General features: G+C 32.6%; 1 pseudogene; it reads right to left on the bottom strand.

Moving 5' to 3' along the window:
* Positions 1-2,731: 2,731 nt before the first annotated feature.
* LOC149533326 (anaphase-promoting complex subunit 8-like) overlaps positions 2,732-14,068 on the bottom strand; it is a 66,551-nt pseudogene continuing 55,214 nt past the window's right edge.

Genomic DNA, 14,068 nt, shown 5'->3' on the forward strand with positions numbered 1-14,068 from the left:
ATCTATTGGCACTATACAAATTTTCACTGCTAGTCCTACTATCTCTACTATTATCTCCATACTAGATTCTAAGGCATTAAGTAAAAGGAGAGTTGAACCTAAGGTTCAACCAAGTACAAGATTTTTGAGTAAAGGAATGGGGAAAGAGATTTAGATGAGATTGAATTTCTCAAGTGGGACATCTGTAATCTCACTATAGATCAAATGCATATAGTTGGTGAACTACTCCAAAAGAAGGAAAAAATAACATAAACTTAGAGAGGAGAGAGACAGAGAGTATAAAATTATAGATGATTCCAAGAACATTTTGACTGAGGCTATAGGTGTTGAAGTTGATACTTCTCAACACATTTTGTTGCAATTAGAAGAGGTAGTTTGAAAGTTTAATGAGGACACCAATGGTCAAGATAAATTAATTGAGAAAGTAGAGAAGAAATTTGATAACAAAGTGCTTGAGCACATTTCTTAGCAAATAGCCATCCATCAACTGGAGCTTTTCTCAATTTTGACCAATCTTGAAACCTTTTGCACAAATGTAACATAACTCTTTGGAAAGTTGTATGATGTTACCAAGTTCACAAAGGAAATAAATAGAAAATTGATAAATATTAATGAAGATCTAAAGGCTAGCATACGACAGTTGCAACTTTACCCAAGTTCAAGCTCTACACATCATATGAAGATCAGATTCTTGTCAAATATGTAGGCAGAGTTGTTTAGAGAGGAAGCAAGGATTCAATCTACACTGATAGTACTAGTACATTTTGGCAAATATGTGACTATGTGACTAGAAACTTTAGTCACAGTACTAAATTATTTAGTCATGTGACTATGATTGGTCACGTTCTACTATATCTTAGCAATATACAACTGTAGGTGACTAAAAAAGTGACTAATTTAGTCACCTAGTAAAATCACAAGTTTAACCAAATATAAATGACTAAATAAACTAAGTAGTTAGTCACTAATAACCAATCACACAAACCAAAATTACTACATAAATTATTATTATTCCTTTATAATTATACATTTATTTATATAATCATAGACTAATATATAAATTTTGAGTCTGTTAACTCTTAGGCAATTTGATCAAAATTTATTGATAAATTATACCATTAATTTAGAGATATAACTATAATTAGAATCAAAAGGAATAATTGATATATACTCAATCAAAAGTTCAATTACATTTTATTTTCACAAGTTACATTTTGAATATTTCCTTTACATAATAGGGCTAACTATAGATGTCAAATAAAGGATAGTTAATTCTAGATTATTAAAGTAAGGCACCATTTGGTTTAAATATTATATCATTTTATATAGGTTGAGTTAATTAAATATGTATGATTTATGAATGAATAGCTGCTTGAATAATATAACTTGAAAGCTTGGAAGTTTTGAGCCTAAAACAATGTTGGCAAGACTCGTAGACCTAGAGCTATTGTTTAAAGTAAATAATAAGTGTTGTTATTGAGTATATTTCTGAATTCAATCGTGTCAAATTTTTCAATTAGCATTATGAAGGTACATATGCATATTTGTAATAGATTGTTTATAAAAGTATTTTGAAAGCTTAAAATATTTTAAATCAATTTAATATTGTCTTAAAAATACATGCTATTAATTTAAATATCTTAAATTTGAAATTAAAATTATTTTAATTATCTTATATTAGAATTAAACACAAAATTATATGAGAGCTAGTTGCACACATCACCTAAAATAGATTATATTTTTTTCTATATTCTAATTATTCAAAAAAAATAAAACAAATAATAAAGAATAGAAATAAATAAATTAAAAACCAAAATTAAATGAACAATTTTAATTTATTGAGTAATTTTTAAGAGTGGGTTGATCATGAAAATTTTGAGTGGGTATAAAATATAATTCAAAATCTAATGTGACATTTAGTTCCAAAATTGTTCGCGAGTTGAGGGCAAAATTGTTGGCGCGATGAATATGTAGACACCAAATTGGATGTGGTTGGTCAAGCTAATTTTACTTTCCACCCTTACCTCTTCCATAAACAGTTGCTATTGTTAGATCTAGATTTGATGAAAGGTAAAGAACCAAATCTATTGCCTTAGTGCAAGAAACACAAAACCTGATTCTTTAATGGCCCGTTTGGTTGTAGGAATAGGAATATGTATTCTGGAATACGTATTCTAGAATACATATTCTAGAATAGAAAATGGGGCTACGTATTCCTATTCTTCATTTGGTTCAGCCAATATTTGATGGGAATTCACCAACCTCAAAATTTATGTTTTCTAAAATATAAAAATATGGAATAGGAATATGTATTCCAATAACACCTATTTTGGTGGAATTGCAAAACCCCATTTTTGGGCCAAAAATGGAATACGTATTCCATTTTTACTTCGTACACCAATTTATTTTTGGTGCATCCAAATGAGGAATTCAATTTTTTTGGAATTTACATATGCCTATTCTTCTTGTATTATGCTCGCCAAATGGGCCCTAATAAATGCACTAGCACAAAAATTATTTCTTTATCATTGTAATAATCATAATCTCTTTGGGGTTTTATAGGTTATGCTCCTCTGCTCGGTATAAAGAATACCAAAGATAAAATTGCATTCAATCACAGTGGATAAGGGTTCGTTCAAAGTATTTCTAGGTATAAAGAAAATCACTTTTTCCTATTTTATTCAAAGTATTTTCAAGGTATAGTGCTTCGATCATTTTTGGGCAAATAATTCTATTCATTTTCTATTCTATCAAGATTCATTTTGTAATATAATGTAGCTTCATCATGGCACCCTAGATGCATGTTTCTTAAATCCTTAATATAATGCTTCATGGCTTGATCAAGAATTTACAATTTCTCATTATCATATAAATTATGAATATCAATCCACAAGCTAGCATCATCAAGACCCAAAAAAGTTTCTTTTTGTTGATAATAAAGAGCATAGTTGAGCATGGATAAAGTTTCATAGTTTTTTCCCTAAATCATATCACATAATAGTCTATTGGATTTATATCAATAAATCATTATTAAGCATCAACAACAATAGGAGTATTTTTCATTGCAACATATTCTTGCCCCATAAGTGTCCATGCTGAAAGGTAGTTCTTTTGATAAGTAGGAGATAATTTTCACATCAAGTCAAATTGTGATATTGCTATCAGGATTTAACTATGTAGCTTTTGAGTCCAACTCATTGACTCATATTTCATGAATAGTAATTCAATACAAATCAATCTCTCATGAGAATAAATGGAATACGTAGCACTCATTAGATCTAGGTGATGATCATAGAGGTGAAGTACAGGGACTTCATGAGAGGTAATCGATCCTAGTACTACTCTAGCTTGTGCGCTTAACTATGAAGTTTCTACCATGTAGTTCTTTTTCATCTTTATTGCCCGTATGAAATACAAAACAACCTTTTCATGCTGACCTTTTGAGACTACAATAATTTCAAATTATAAAATAGGACTTAGGCCTATATATTTTAGTTAAAAATATTTTATGCGCTAGGTGGCTTAGAGAAGTAAAAAATTCTCTTACGTATTATATGTTTGTAAAAATATCCATACTGTCAAATGATAGGCATCATACTTGAGCATATCTATATATAAGCTTTCATCTCTCTCATAATCACTTGAATTATAAAATATTGATGTAATATGACCTAAAATATACTCTCTGAAAGGAAATATTCCTGTAACATCATATATTTTTCTGAACCTTTAATAATTTTGTGGAGTTCTAAGTAAGAAAATCTTTCATCCAATAATCTTTCAACTCAAGAATATTTAGGATACTAATATTTGTACATAAAGCCTATAGCTCAAGCCAAACACTCCAGCTCCATGTATATGCATCAAAAGATTTCACAAGAACATCACGAGCTGATTTATCCTTTCCACATTTATGTAGCACAATGCCATACAAGTATATTTTGAATGCATCAAGAGTGTCATTACTCTAAGTACTAGATATTTTTTCTTCCAATCAAATGGCTAACCCAAATGAAAAGATGTAGTTGAGGTTTGATATGAGGCAGCCTAACAACTTAACACTCTCTTAAAGGAAATTACACTTATATCTGGTAGTTACCAATAAAAAAATTCACGCAAGTGTTAATATGATTGGAATAAAATGAATTAACCCTCAAATGCCTACAATCATTCAAGAATGGAGCCCTAGGTCCTTTATTTTTATATCAATTTTGTAATACTTGAATAACATAAAATCACTAAGATACGCAATTTTAAAACTCACAATAATTGAATATGATTATAAATGATGAATGTACACCTGTAGGAGTGATGTATGGTGAATGATATTCAAGTTTTATAGTTAGATTTGATAGTAGAAGTAGTGTAGTAGAAATAATGTAAAGGTATATGATTTAGGGAGGTCACATGGTAGCTGAGAATAGTCCATTATGTGGTTGTAAAATCCTCCAATGTTGGAACAACCAAATATGGTCTGGACTAATCTACACTAAGCTGCAACATAAATGCAATCCCCTGGCCCATCTATACAACATGCCTATTCTGTAATGTCCCTTGCTATATCTGCCCTAATTTTGTCTTTGAATCATAAATTCCATTGACTAAGGATTGTAAGATGGATCTAAATATAACAAAATACCTTGATTTTCTTTTAACAAGATAACTCTTTCCAAATGAATAACTAATAATCTATGTTCTTTTCATCCATTTTCTTAACCCCTTATTTCCATATGAACTATATCTAATTAGTACTCTATCTCCTCTATAATGAATAAGTGATATTTTGTGTTTAGAAACTAGTAATAATATGATTTGGTTTTCTCTCCATCCAATGTAATTCTTCTTTCTTCCTTATTACTGATGATTCATATTTTGAATGGATATACTAATGTTAATCTATCCCTTTATCTACAAGTTTGACTTGTTCACTACTCTATAACAAGATTCCCACTACTCTATAATAAGATTCCTTATTCCTTTTGTATTAAATCCAAGTTGCACAGATATGTATACTGATCTATCCATTCCAAGATGTGTAAAGCTTTCTTATTACTAAGTCTTTGCGAATTGAATTTGAATTGATTGTTGATTAGATTCACATATGTTGAATTGGTCTTTAGCAATTGATTGACCATTAATTGGAAACAAGTCTAAGATTCATTTGATGTCTAATATTAGAGTTTTTCTTTGAAATTAATCACTAGATATAATTTTCATCGTTGGTTCAATAGGTATCTCTGATATTGTCTTTGATTATCACTTTACACTGATATCATTATGATATTAACTGAGTAAGAGCACAAGATTTAGGTAATTATGACTTCCCTTTTCCCATATCTAAGCCTTTGATCACTATACTTATCCAAGTTTTATCATCAAATCTCTACTTGTTGAGTGTATATACTATTCAATTCTCTTCCATTGATTATATACTATTCTATATCTGTTAATCTCTGTCACATCTTCTACATCTAGGTCTTCACTATAAATTGCACCCTCTTGAATATTCTTGTCATTACTAATGAGTGTATCCTATTATTTACTTCCCATTTATAATTCATTAGCATTTATCCATCTTTTTCCAATGTCTTGTTATGCCTCTTGGACTCTATACGCAGGTCTTGGAAATGATTGTAATCTACAACGAAACAACAATTTTCCAATATCTCTTCCTAATCACTATTGCTTGGAAATTTACATTTTTGTCTTTTCTTAATATCCATTTGCATACAAACAAAAATATCACCAAAAATTACAAGACAAGAAAGCTAAAAATTACAGACAAAATGAAATTCCACCACTATAGCATAAACACATGACTATGTTAAAAATACAATATGTAATTGTGATATTGCTATTAGGATTTAACTTCATATTTTTTTGAGTCAAAATAATTGACTCATGTTTCATGAGTATTGATTCACATGAATCCATATCTCATGAGAATGAATGGAGCACTTAGTACTTATTAGATCTACATAATGTTCACAAAGGTGAAGCCCCAGATTTCCTAGGAGGTCACCCATCCTAGCTTGAGCAAGCTTGACTACAAAGTTTCCTCCATGGTTAAATCCACTCTTCTTGCAACCATATTTACAAAAACTTCACCAAGTGATTTCCTTATGAACCATTCATTAGAAATCCCCTTAAGCTCATCAACTGATAAGATAAGATGACATACTCTATCAAGATAGAGAATGATAAACCCCTTATCAATATACAATATAGAGAAGAAGACCAAATGTATCATCCTGTAAAGGGAGTAGCTACTATGTTCCAAATTTCTTTTGGTGTTAAATAATTTTTTATTGAAGTTAGTGGTATTTCAACTTAAAAATATTATTTTCCTTTATCAAGACGATATGTATAACATGGGAATATTTTAGATTCTCTTTAGCCGATGTTCTCTAGTGTCAATCCTCAGAGTCAATAAATGTATTTTTCCAATAGAATCTACATAAAATAAGGCCCTTAACTCATCTATTAGGATATAAAAATACTATATTTTATTTTCCTAAACCTACCAGGAAACATGTATTGAATGACAAGAAAGTGACAGTAACAGTCACAGGGAAGGGTTTATACAATCACATGGAAGGATTTAGATAGTCACAATGATGATAAAGAGGCTTTGTCCATAGTTAAATAGTGTGTTGTAAATGAAAGTGGTGCAGGAGCACCTAGGAAATATGCCAAGTTTCCTAAATCATTTTTGGCTTGTAGTGGTCTTGGCTAGACCACATGAATAAGGGCTATGGGATAAAGGCCCAAGGGTGTGAGTTGTGTTTGTAAATAGGTTTTTGTTGTGTTTGAGTTTCCAAGTTGCTTCTATGTTGGCAAAATTGCTTAAATTGCTTGTTAGAGCCTAGAATGGTCAAACACTGACCAAGACCCCAGGAGGATGGGAAACATGGAAAATATATTAAAAGTTGTAATTACATGGAAATAGGTTCATTTAACCATGTTTGAGGTCATGGAGCCATTAAATGCACAATAGTGCAAAAGTTGCACTTGGCAACTTTGCAACTTTGCAAAGTTGCTTGACAACATTGACAAAAAGTGCTAAAACTTTATAAGGGCTTCAAGAATCAGTTGGAAACCTATGGGATCTGTTGATTCATGTGGGTAAGAGGTATTTAAGACCAATCCAAGTTAGTTTGAGGGTTGGCATATGCTTTTGTACGAATTTTGGCATTGGAATGAAGAGAAAACTGAGCATTTTGATGACAGTTTTCTGATTTCACCCTTCATACACACCTTTAATGGATTGATAGGGTTGCTGTTTTCATGTGATTTTATAGTGTATGGAATGTAGATTCTTTGGTAAAGATTAGGAGTTTTTTTGATCAGTTTCATTACTAGTTTGAAAAATCTTTTTAAAGTTGCCAGTTCGCTGGTCTGTACACAGCAATCAGCAAAGAAATCTCTATAACTTGAATTCAAATGGTGGAACCATGATGGACTTTTGGAATGAAGTACTAGACTGTATAAACAATGTAAATATGTATTTTTTTCTTGTTTTGCAGAGGTTTGTTGTTTTTTCCAAGAGGCCCTAGGCGAGTTTGCATACTCGGCTAGGCAATGAAATCAGCAAATAAGTATTTGAAAGGGGCATAGAATGGGGTGTTGGGTGCAATAAAAATTTATGGAAGGAAAGAGTGGTGAGTGAAGGAAGTTAATTCCAGGATTTCAGTCATTTAGAGTCCATTTGAGTGGTGGAAGGAAGAACTCTCTATATTCCTGTTCATACAAATAAGAAACCCTTGTAAATAGACATATTTTTGGAAATCCCTTGTACGGATGACCTGGGTGTTGCAGACCTAAAAAATCTTCAAGGGGAGCCAAAAGGGTATCCAAATCATAAATTTTTTTGAGTACTTCTTAAGGGTTTGAGGAGATATAAGCCAAAAATCAGTTTTGGAGGCCTAATTTTGTTATTAGTCTTGGTAGCCCTCTTAACTATGCAATCTTCAAATCGATTGGAAACCCAATACTCCAATTCACTTAGTTATCCTAAAAACTATTTAATGAGACCTAATACAAGCCTTGGAATTTTATATAGCCAAGAATGCACTCCTGGAAGCCAGTTGTCAAGAACGGTGCAATGAGAGCACTAGGGAGACCCCATGGTGAAATAGAGTTTTGAGTTGATTTGTGAGGATTAGTGTAATAAGGGAATAGAGAGAATATTCCCTTGGATTAGGGTATAGGATAAATACCCTAAGAGGCTAGGAGAAAGCCTAAAGTGAGTTCTAGTAGTTGAGGCTAGAACCTTGTTCAAGATCCTCCCCATCAAATTGGTATCAGAGCCTTGAAAGGTTTGGGACAAGACATTGTGTATGTCTTATTTTGGAAGTGAGATAGTGGGAGAAACCACCATGGTAACAAATGTTGAGTTGGCAAAGGAAGTGACAGAACAAAGGGAGAAAAATAGGCTCCTTGAGGAAGCCTTAGAAGCTATGAAAGATAAGCTTGATGAAGTGGTAGAGACAGCTGGAAAAATGAAAGAGAAGTTGGAAATTAATGAAGAAAAGGGAAAGGAAGAGAATGAAGAGGACTATGTACCTGAACCTGATCCTCCATTACAAGAGGAACCTTTCTTTAAAGCCATCAAGGCATTGGGTGGCAAATCTCTTGAGGGGATACCCCTATTTACTGGTAAGATGAATTCAGAGTTGGTCATGGAATGGATTGAAGGGATGGAGAACCATTTTGAATGTGAAGGCATATCAGAGGCACAAAAGGTGAAGGTTGCCAAAGCAAGATTAAGGGGACCAGCCCTAACATGGTGGAAGTTCATTCAAGAAGAGAGGGAAAGAGAAGGCAAGAAACCTATCTCTAATTGGAAAGCTATGGTGGCAAAAATCAGAGATAACTATTTGCCTGAAGACTATGAAATCCAGCTACACAAGAAGAGACAAAGCTTGAAGCAAAAAGATTTGGATGTGGCCTCCTATACTGAAGAGTTTCAAAAACTTTGCTTGAGATCCAAGGTCCAAGAGGAGGAGAGCATCAAGGTGGCTAGATATTTAGGTGGTTTGAAATGGAGTATTCAAGAGGAGATTAGCCTTTGGACTCCTACTACTGTTCATAAGTGTTTTCAATTGGCACTCAAAGTGGGAGATAAGAATAGAAGGAAACAAGACTCTAACTCTAGGGGTAGAGGAAGAGGGAGAGACTCTAGAGGACATAGAGGTGGTTATGGGGGAAGAAGCAATGAACCCAAGGCCACAGGAGACTCCAAGTTGATTGAGCAAAGTGGGGAAACAAGTGGAAGAGGTAATTTTACTAGAGGAAGAGGATTTGGTGGTGGAGCTAGAGGCAGATCAAACAATTTCAGCAGGGGTTCACATTTTGCAAACATGAAATGTTACCATTGTGGACAACTTGGTCATCCAGCCTATAGATGTCCTGAGAAGGCATCATCTTCCCAAGGGGATAAGAAGATAACATATGTTCAAGAAGAATGCAGCAACAATATAACTTCAGAAGTGAATCTTGATTCTGAGAAGGGAGAAAATCTGATGTTTAGAAGAGTTTTGATCAAGGAGCCTAGCAAAGAAGAGCCTAAACAAAGAAGGGCACTTTTTAGAATAAAATGCAAGATACTTGGTAAGGTTTGCAAAGTTATTGTTGACTCAGGATCAACTGATAATATCATCTCTGAAGAGGCTGTCCAAAAGCTCAAGCTAACAAAGATTCCTCATGATCATCCATATAGAGTCACATGGCTGAATAAAGGGCAGAATGTGTTGGTAAATGAACAAGTTTGGGTGGATTTTTCAATTGGAGGATATCAAGACAAAATTCTTTGTGATGTGTTGCCCATGGATGCTTGTCATCTACTCTTGGGTAGACCATGGCAATATGATAGGGATGCTGTCTATAATGGGAAGAAGAACTTGTATACATTCAAGAAAGGAGGAGTGACACACAAAATCCAATCACTTGTTGAGGAAGGCATAGATGCAGCAACAGATCAGCGTGTTCTACTCATGAGTGGAAAAGAATTCTTACATGATTTCAAGGAGAACAATGGGTATGGGTCTAGGATGATCCAATTAAAGGAGACAATAAGTGTTGTTATAAAACAAATTAACTAAGAGATAGTTTCAAAATGGAGATTTATTCTGATCTACTAGGCTCTACATTAAAAAATGATTCCACTCCATTTTGAACATAATTTAAAGGTCTTTCATGATCAATATTGAAATGTTGATCCATTTATTTAAAATTATCTTAAAACCCTCCAATTTAAGGGCTAAGAGAATATTTATTGATAGCTCTCTAGAAATTTTGAAATCTTAGAAATTGGGAGATTTTTGAAGGCTCTTTTAAATTGTTTTAGTCTCTGTTTGGATGTTTGTTTCCATTAACAGAAAATGGATACCCTAAGTAGGTTGTCATGTGAGTATTCATTGTTAGTGATAGTTTATTGTAATATTTTGATTAACTATTGATACGTATGGAGGTACCAAAGGGTTCATGAGACTGAATTAGTATATAATGAGTTTGAAAATTCTCTCTTTTATTGCTTGGCAATAAATTTGAGTTGCTTTAAATCTCTAATTTATAGAAATAGTATCCAAAATATCACAAGCAATAATAGTTGCAGTTTGGGGGTTTTACTTTTATTAAGTGTAGAGACATCTCAATTTGTATTCAATTTCAATGCTATATAATTTCTATTCTAATTTATTAGCCGATAGGCTTTCACATTAAGGTTTCCTACAATTGGAATTTGTCTCACACCATTAAACCTTTCCCTACATACCATTTTTTAGTCATTGATAACCAATTTTCACATCAATTCAGTCTAGGCGGTTGGTGAGTGCAGGCGGAGTAGGTGAGTAGAGAAAGTTCATTCTCTAGTCACCCACTGAGTGAGTGTGTTCAATGCATTTATGGTAGCCTAATTATTTTAACTGCCCATTATTGTGCATCCCTTTATGTCTAAAAAATTAACTCATTGCTTGTGAAGCCTTGAAACACATCAAATTTGCTGGGATCTATTCTCAGGATTGCCACGGCTTTATCTTTTTTGGGCCTGGATATGCAGGGGCTATCTTTTGCCTGAATCAATTATAGGAAAGGAAAATTGTGAAACCACATTTTCATCTGAGGGCTTTAGAGGTTTTGATTTTGATAAAAGACACTCTACACACCAAATTTATTGATATACAGAACTAGCTAATTGAAGAGATCATGAAGGAAGGTGAATTGTTTGTATTTTTGCAGGAAATGATGTATTTTATCCAAAATTTGGGGGATTGATCAGTTGTGAGATTGTCTAGCTTTAATAGCCAAAATCTTGGGGCTATATTTCTTGCTAAGTCTCTATTTGCATCTAAGGATGTTGTTCCTAATATTGTTCTCACCAAGGCCTTTAAGATACTATTTCTGCTACTTTTCCTCTCTCAAATTTTTATGTATGCCCAAGTTGTGGATGTGAACTAGATTGCGATGGGATGTCGATGCTCGTTAATGTTTATTAAGGCTGAATTATCCTTATTTTATGCTAACGATGTTTTTATTTTATGAGATTATCAACCTTTCAAAGATGGGTTACTAGTGTAATTTTCAGATTAGTGTCTTGCATATTCTCTCTGATTAAGGCAAATTAACTATCACATGTTTGATTGTTTATTGGGAAAAAAATGTTTTCCAATAATTTAATTTTAGTCGATTGTATTTATCATTTTTTCATTGAATGCCAAACTCAAAGATGGGTATTTACTATAGTTTTCAGATTTGTGTCTTGCATCATCTCTTTGAATTGGGTAGATGATTTTTAGTATTGTATGTCTGATTGTTTACTGGAAAAAGAAAATATAATTTTAGATTTTGTGTCTTGCATCTTCTCTCTCAATTGGGTAGACATTTGTTAGTACTGCATGTCTGATTGTTTATTGGAAAAAAAGTGTAATTCTCAGATTTGGGTGTTGCATCTTCTCTCTGAATTGGGAAGATGTTTTTTAGTACTCTATGTCTAATTGTTTATTAGAAAAAAGGCACAATTTTCAGATTTGGGTGTTGCATCTTCTCTCTGAATTGTGAAGATTTTTTTCAGCACTATATGTTTGATTGTTTATTGGAAAAAGTAAATGTAATTTCAGATTTTCTTCTTACATCTTCTCTCTCAATTGGGTAGATGTTTGTTAGTAATGCATGTTTGATTGTTTATTGGAAAAAAAGTGCAATTTTCAGATTTGTACCTTGCATGTTTTCTCTGAATTGGGTAGATGATTTTCAGTATTGCATTTCTTATTTTTTATTGGACAATTTAGTAGATGATTTTCAGCATTGCATGTCTTATTGTTTACTAGAAAATTCAATCTTAGTCAATTGTTTTGATCTATTTTTATTGAATTTGAATATATGGGTATTTACAATTTAGTATGTGCTATAAATTTGTATCTTGCGTGTTCTTGGTCACTTGACTAGATGATTGACATTAAAGTATTTGTGATTTCTCATTGGAAAAAAGACATTTATTTTTCGTTATTTCATTATGTTTTTTAACAAATATAGATTAGGGGATCTATAGTTGGGGTCCATCCCCAGATATAGAAAACCAACCATGTAGTGCATGCAATGTTCCTAAATGTCCACATGATTTTGCAATTGATCTCATCCTTCTTATCAGGTACTTTGCCTCTGCAACATTGTTATCTATTTCTTTTTATTTAATATTTAGATCATATTTCCCATTTTGTCTCTATCATTACTTTAATTCGAAGCCATTAGGTGTTGGCAAAGCTAATGAACCATCTTAGAGCTCCCCATTTATCATCATTTTCTATAGTTTTTTTTGAAATCAACCATTGTAATGGCTTCATAACAAAATCATACTATAATCTACCAAATTCTATTATCCAATACACCTTACTCTATTTTCAATTTCACTTGAAGAGTTGGAGTTCAAATATTGTATAGTACATTGTCTACTACTGGACCTTACTTCAATGGATGACACAGTTTTGAACAATTGGTCATTGGAGTCCAAAGACTAGCATTAAGCCACTATATAAACTTAAACCCTAGACACTTAGGGTCCCCCATAAAAAAAACCTATTAGCACAACCAATAGGATACATCATATAATACATGTATCTCATATTCATGCAATAATATATCACAAACAAACACAAGTTATATGCGAATAGTATGCTATAAATAGTGTTGTTGCCAGCCACCTCCACACACAACACAAGACTAGCCACTCAGATTGTTGATCATATTCATCTATTTCCAGGAATGAGAGAATTAAGTTTGAGAAGCACCAAAATTGGCTAACAAAACCATTTCCCTATTTTTTTGAAAGCAATGTGATATTTTCAAATATATTAAGATCTCTTTCCATAAAAGAATAGAACAAAACATAATTGACATCAGAGGTACCCTAGGAAAACCCTCTTACTTGATGGAAAAACCCAACCACATAATAAGATCTTTATTAAATAATCAATGGAACTCGATATAAAGCTCACAAGCTTTATCAGAAGAATCACTTCTTCACTGTGCCTCACAGATACTCAATACATGAGAAAGTGGCATACATATATGATCATACTCAGAATAAATCTGATACATACATATCACTTGTTTTCGTAGATAATATCAATTTTTAACCTTCCAATCACATAATTTTCTATAGTTTCACATATGTTGAAGTCACATACGATTGAAGATAGTATTCACAATAGTCCCCCATCTTCGATATCAGGTCATGAAAGAATGATAACACATCACACCAAAAAATGCATTTGATAGGAAGATTTAGACCAGCAACATAACATAATTTATCCAAAAACATAAACTTCATGTATGATTGTTTGTCTCTTTTATGAATATTTAGACTAGCAAGAAAGGCCACCCAATTATACTCTTAAAAGAGGCAAAGAATCAAACTACATAAAGATGTAGAGACAAAAGTCTTGAGACAATCTTTCTCATGCTCTTTCCCTTGCTATAATTGTGATAAGCTCCACCCATGAAGATAGATATTATAATTAGTACTATCAAAGCAGCTATGCAATTTGTACAATGCACCATCCCATTAAGAGTA

This window comes from Cupressus sempervirens, chromosome 10, assembly GCF_028749045.1.
Source record: "Cupressus sempervirens isolate cs-2001-9-10 chromosome 10, ASM2874904v1, whole genome shotgun sequence".
Taxonomy (NCBI): Eukaryota; Viridiplantae; Streptophyta; class Pinopsida; order Cupressales; family Cupressaceae; genus Cupressus; species Cupressus sempervirens.